Source organism: Humulus lupulus, chromosome 2 (genome assembly GCF_963169125.1).
Source record: "Humulus lupulus chromosome 2, drHumLupu1.1, whole genome shotgun sequence".
In the NCBI taxonomy this organism is placed as follows: Eukaryota; Viridiplantae; Streptophyta; class Magnoliopsida; order Rosales; family Cannabaceae; genus Humulus; species Humulus lupulus.
The window spans coordinates 192,145,023-192,151,545 of NC_084794.1; the positions used below are offsets into that span (position 1 = coordinate 192,145,023).

The 6,523-nt window shown below is 38.5% G+C and overlaps 1 non-coding gene across 1 annotated transcript; it reads right to left on the reverse strand.

Moving 5' to 3' along the window:
* Nucleotides 1-2,774: 2,774 nt before the first annotated feature.
* LOC133820113 (small nucleolar RNA R71) lies at nucleotides 2,775-2,881 on the reverse strand. Its single transcript, XR_009886546.1, has one exon. It is a non-coding gene; the product is annotated as a small nucleolar RNA R71 (small nucleolar RNA).
* Nucleotides 2,882-6,523: the final 3,642 nt, after the last annotated feature.

Consider the following 6,523-nt stretch of genomic DNA (forward strand, 5'->3'; position numbering starts at 1 on the left):
TGGTTAGAAAGGTGTTTGGCACAAGAAATCTTGGACTTTGAGTTTTCAAAGTGAACGTAAGTAATATTGAGGAGCCAAAAATTAAAAAATATAATCTACAAAACATGCAAGGGAAGTAATCGATCCCTAACCGTGGATTACCTTTGGAGTATGTACTTGAGAGTAATCATACGGTCGTAGTTTTTCAAGGAGTTGATCATGATCAAAAAATGGGAGAAATGACGCTTCTGGTACAGTGGGAAAATACGTGCCAGGTACAGAATAGGCGTTTTGGACATGGACAAGACCCCTCATTAATTTGCAATGATATACGGGCCTAACAATAGGGGATTGACGCGTGGCGTTGCATTTTTGGTAAAAGGGAAATGTCCAACCCAAGCGTTTCTCCCCGAGCACTCCCTTGAAAACACTCATCTGGTTAAATCTCCACTGCCCGAGGACGAGTGGAAACTCGGGGGGCAAATGTTGTCCGTGTTTTTGTCAAGACAACATGTGGCACTGGTTGAGTGTTCATGATTCTCAGAAAGTTAGTTAACTAACGATTCTTCGAAGATATGCGCACTCTAGCCCCGGAGAAGTGTTCCTTAGATCCCATGAAGTATTATTTAGTCTCTTAGTGATAACTCTTGAATGAAGAGTTATTTCATGTGCTTTTGAACTTATAATTGTGAAAAAATCATAGGTGATGTTAGTTTATTTTTAGTTTTTGTAGCTAACCTTAATGTTTTCATTATCTTAATTAAGTTTAATTTTTTTTTTTTAGTTTTTAATAGCTATTGGGTTAAAGGTAATAGTTTCATGGATAAATATTTGCACAAGGAATGAACTAACATGTGAAACTATTTTGATTTAATTTTGTTGTTGATGGCTGAATTATCAGGTTTGCTGCAGCAAAACATAAGCATTTTGATCAGGCAACTTTTGGGCACATGGAACACATGGCAGTCAATGAGTAGGCTATAAATTTTGGGTGAGGTGGCTAGGGCAGAAAGAATTAATCAACATATTGGAGAAAAAGACAAAAAGAGAAAGGAGGAATTGATGTTTTTGGAGAAAAATGGGCATTATGGTACTTTTGGAAAAAGAAGGAAAAAAACCTAACATACACAAAAGAGGGTTTCAGCCGTATAAAGGAAGCAGCAGCCATTTTTGGAAGGAAAACCAGAAAAAGAGAGGAGAAAAACTCAGAATATCAACAAGGAAGAATGAGGACAAACAAAGAAAGCTCAAGCATCATTTTGGATTTGTTCTTTCTTTTTTTCCTAAACTTTATTTTATTAATTTCTGAGTTGGATTCTAAATCTGAATATTATGAGTTGTTTTGATTGTGAATTAATGTCTATGAACTTAGTCATGAACTAATTTTTAGGTGGCTTGAATTGTTGCTGAACCCTATGTTATAGTCTATCAATTTCTTGCACTTTATTTTAGTAAAATCTCCTTTGTTCATTTAAGTGTGCTTATATTAATTTCTTGTTGTTGTTTGGCCAGTAATGGCAAGTTATTTAATTATGTTTAATGCTGGAAAGATTAAATGTAATGGGAAAAACTTGGATGACACAAGTCATAATCTAGGTTAGTTTATTTTAGTAAGTAACATAGGGATATGTTATTTTCCTTGTGTAACTTTTGAGAATTAAATTTTGAATTGCATTCTTAAGTCTGATTTTCCATAGGAATATGTTTAATTAGGTAGAAGAATTAATGTCATAAAATTTGGGAAACTTTTATGAGTGTTTAAATGAATTTTTGTTATCCTGTGAGTTTTGCTAGAATATTACTGCAGCAATCTGTCCGCAATTTGTTCAGGATGAAGAAATATAGGGGAATTCAATAATTCAAGTCCATTTTGCAATCCATATATTTCTCTCCATTTTCTTGTTCAGTTCAGTTTTTAATTTTAGTATTCCCATTTTTTTTAATATTTTGCTTAGCCTATAAACAACCCACTTGATTTTTAATTTCTTAAAATTGTTTAGTAATTGTTTTGCTTATTTTTTCTCATTTTCAATCCCTGTGGAGACGATTTACTTATCATTATATTACTTGTGTGATTACGTGCACTTGCGTATTTAAAATCAAATATTAAATTTATCACAACAAGTTTTTGGCGCCGTTGTCGGGGATTGAAATTAGAAATTCTTGTAAAATCAATTACTTGCAATTTATTTTTTTCTTTGTTGAGCTGACTTTGTTTGCTTGCTCTTGTGTTTTCTCAGGTGATTTACTATATGAACGAGCAAGAAGACATTGGACTAGCTCTTATTGACCCTGAGATTGAAAGAACAATTAAAAGAAGACTAAGGGAACAACAGGCTCAAAATCGTCGTAATATGGTTGAAGAGGTTGAAGGAGTTGAGGGTGCTAATAATGTCACTAACACAATTGCTATGGCTGATGATAGAGAGAGAGCCATAAGGGAGTATGCTTCCCCCATGTTTAATGAGCTCAATCCGAGCATTGTTAGGCCTGAAATTCAAGCACCCCAATTTGAGTTAAAGCCCATTATGTTCCAAATGTTGCAAACAGTGGGTCAATTTAGTGGGTTTCCTACTGAGGATCCTCACCTTCATCTTCGTTCATTTTTGGAGGTGAGCGATTCTTTCAAGCTACAAGGAGCGACTGACGAGGCCCTAAGGTTGAAATTGTTCCCTTTCTCTTTGAGGGATCGAGCTAGATCTTGGCTCAACACCCTTCCTCCCGACTCGGTGACTACATGGAATGAGTTGGCTGAAAAATTCTTAATGAAGTACTTCCCTCCTACCAAAAATTCCAAATTTTGCAATGAAATTATGTCATTTCAGCAGCTGGAAGATGAATCATTCTATGAAGCTTGGGAGAGATTCAAGGAGTTATTGAGAAAGTGCCCACACCAGGGGATCCCGCATTGCATACAAATGGAAACTTTCTACAATGGGCTAAATTCTTCCACTCGTATGGTGTTAGACGCTTCAGCTAATGGGGCTATTCTCTCTAAGTCCTATAATGAAGCCTATGAGATTTTGGAGAGGATAGCTAGCAACGATTATCAATGGTCCAATGTTAAAGCCTCAACAAGTCGAAAAGTGGCTGGTATACTTGAAGTGGATGCATTGACAGCTTTGACCGCTCAAGTTTCTTCAATGACTAACCTTCTCAAGAACATGAGTTTGGGGGGAATGGTACAACCAGCTGCTATGGGACAAGTTGCTGATGTATCTTGTGTTTATTGTGGAGATGGGCATGCATTTGAGAGTTGTCCTTCGAATCCCGCTTCAGTTTGTTATGTGGGGAATCAAAATGCCAACCAAAATAACCCATATTCGAACTCTTACAATCTGGGGTGGAGGCAGCATCCAAACTTCTCATGGGGGGGTCAAGGAGCTAGTTCAAGCGGAGCACCAATGCAAAACAAGACTACATATCCACCGGGGTTTTCTCAACAACAACCAAGAGCTCAACCACCTTCTTCTCAAGTGTCGCAATCAAGCTCGGTGGAGAGTTTAATTAAAGAATATATGGCCAAGGACGATGCTGTGATTCAGAGCCAAGCGGCATCCTTGAGGAACTTAGAAATTCAAATGGGGCAACTAGCTAATGAACTAAGGAATAGATCACAAGGCACCTTGCCTAGTGATACTGAAAATCCAAGGAGAGATGGTAAAGAGCAATGCAAGGCAATCACTTTGAGGAATGGTAAAAATCTGGAATTGACTGAGGAGAATTGTAAGAGAAACAGCGAGCCCACTTCAATCCAAAGTAGTGTGGACAAGGGAGACAAAACTGTGAATTCGAAAAATTCAAATGCTGCAGCAATTCCTCAGCAAAATGCAACAGAGAAGCCAATGAGCAAGCCACCTCCACCATTTCCTCAACATTTTCAAAAGCAGCAACAAGATGGTCAATTCTGAAGATTTTTGGATGTTTTGAAGCAACTCCACATCAACATACCGTTGGTGGACGCTTTGGAAAAAATGCCTAATTATGTTAAGTTCTTGAAGGATATTTTGACAAAGAAAAGGAGGCTTGGTGAATTTGAAACGGTTGCTTTGACTAAAGGTTGTAGTGCTATATTAAAGAATAAAATTCCTCCAAAGTTGAAGGATCCGGGCAGTTTCACAATTCCAATTTCTATTGGGGGACGAGAAGTTGGTAAAGCTCTTTTTGATTTGGGAGCTAGTATTAATTTGATGCCCATGTCTATTTTTAAGAAGTTGGGAATTGGAGAAGCAAGGCCAACTACACTCACCTTGCAATTGGTTGACCGTTCTATGGTGCATTCGGAGGGAAAGATTAAAGACGTCCTAGTACAAGTTGACAGGTTCATTTTTTTGGCGGATTTCATTATTCTTGACTATGAGGAAGATAGGGATGTGCCGATCATTTTGGGGAGACCATTTCTTGCCACTGGGAGGGCGTGGATAGATGTTGAAAAAGGAGAGCTCACCATTCAAGCTCAAGACGAACAAGTCACATTCAAGGTTTTTAATCCTATACACTCTCCTAATGAAGTTGAAGCTTGTTTGGTCATAAGTGTTTCTAACTTCAAGTTGATTGAAAAGATGCATGGAAAGTATAACAATGGAGTCAAGAAAAAGGTCCCTTTTGAAGAAATTGAGAAAGGTGGGGAGCCATGGATAAGTAAGGAAGAAGAACCATCTCATTCTCCAAAGCTACCGAGGAAAAAGAGGAAGAAAAAGAAACATAGTAGAAAGCCTCAATCACAAATGTTGGAAGTTGGGAATAGAGCTTTTTTCTCAAACTCTCTAGTGAAATCAAGGTGAGATGGTGGGTTCTTAGTGAGCAAGGTGTTTCACAATGGTGTAGTGGAATTATATGATGAGCATGTGGGAAGAGCATTTAAGATAACAAGGAAAGAAGCAAAGTTTGGGGGAAGCGAGGTTGAGCAATACCAAACCTCGGTTTCCTTGAAAGATCCTTCGAAAAAAAAAATGAAGTTTGGGTTGCTATGGTTTTTTAAGGATTCATTTGTAAAGCAACTCAAAGAAAGAAAGAATAAAAATGCACTGAAAAAAATGAAAAAAAAAATCAACCATTAAAAGAAAAGAAAAGACAAATATATATATATATAAATATATATTAGTGTTTTTAATTATTTTTATTGTTATTTTTAATTTTTAGAATTTTAATTTCACTTTATTGTAATGTTTTGGAGTGGTTTTATGTGTATTTTGGTGTTTCAGGTGTTAAGACAGCAAGAAACATGGTGTTTTGGAAGTAATTTTGGAGTCTGAAGATTTTGTGAGAGTTTTGCTTCAGCAAAATGCACGCAAAAATTTCCGAAAATAAAAGGGAGTTACGTCAAATTTGGGTTGCTAAAGCAAAACGAGGGCAAAATGGTGGCATTCTGGGTAGGCTAAATTATGGGTCATTGGTTCATTCAGAGAAACACCTATCTATATATAATATTTATATATATTTACAAAACAAAAAAAAATATTTATATGTATTTCTATCTATAATAATACTCATAATAATACTATATATTAATATATAATTATATAAATATATCCTTATACAGAAATATAAATTTAAAAATATATATGTATATACTATAAACTATACGAAATCTATATATATTTCAGTAAACTTTCTATTATATCTAAAAAAGATATATATCCGTATATACCGAAATACCCTAATACCCCATTATCATCTTCTCCACTCCCCATACCTCCCTGCCCAGAACTAGCTGCGTGTACCCCAAGCCTCGGCATCAACTAGACCGAGAAGCTCTCTGCCCACATAGCTCTCCACCCAGACGCACAGCCACAAACCCAGACGTCCCTTCGTCTCGGCATGTCGATCTCAGGCACCATTCGCCCAGCAGCACCTCACAAACCCAGGCCGACTCAGGCACCCCTGCCCTTCGCCCCTTCGCGCGCCTCAGCCGAGCGAACCTCGACCCCAGACACCCAAGCACACTTGTTTGCACCATTCACCAGCCCAGTCCAAACGCAAGGAACCTGCACCCCCTCGGCATCCCAGGTGCTTTCGAGAGCCCCTGCCTCAGCTTTGGTCAGGCGAGACCCCAGCCCTCAGCACCTAGGCAGCAAGCCGTGCGCTCCATACATTGGCTGGGTTTCCAGCAGTGACCCCTCGCGCCAGCCTAAGCCTAGGTGCATCCGAGCCCACACATCCCAACAGTCAGCCGAGCCACTCAAAATTGGGGGAGCAAAAATCTGTTGGAAATTCTATTGGAAAATCTGTGGCCTTACTGTTCAGGGGTGGTAATATTGCTCTGTTATTCTGTCGAAAAATCAGTGGCATTACTGTTCAGGTTCTCCTTTTGTTGTGTAGTGGCCTTGTGCTTTAGCTGTTGCCTTTTTGCCCAAAATGACCACTAAAACACGAGCCCATCGAAAGAAATTCAAACTAGCCCCAATCCCACCACCAAACGAACCAAAATCTCCACCAACCTCTATCGCATAAATTACCATAAAGAAATCCAAAACCACCACTGCCCCACCAAAATCCCCACAACTTCCCACTGCCCCATTACTCCTGCCTTCCCCAGCCACTA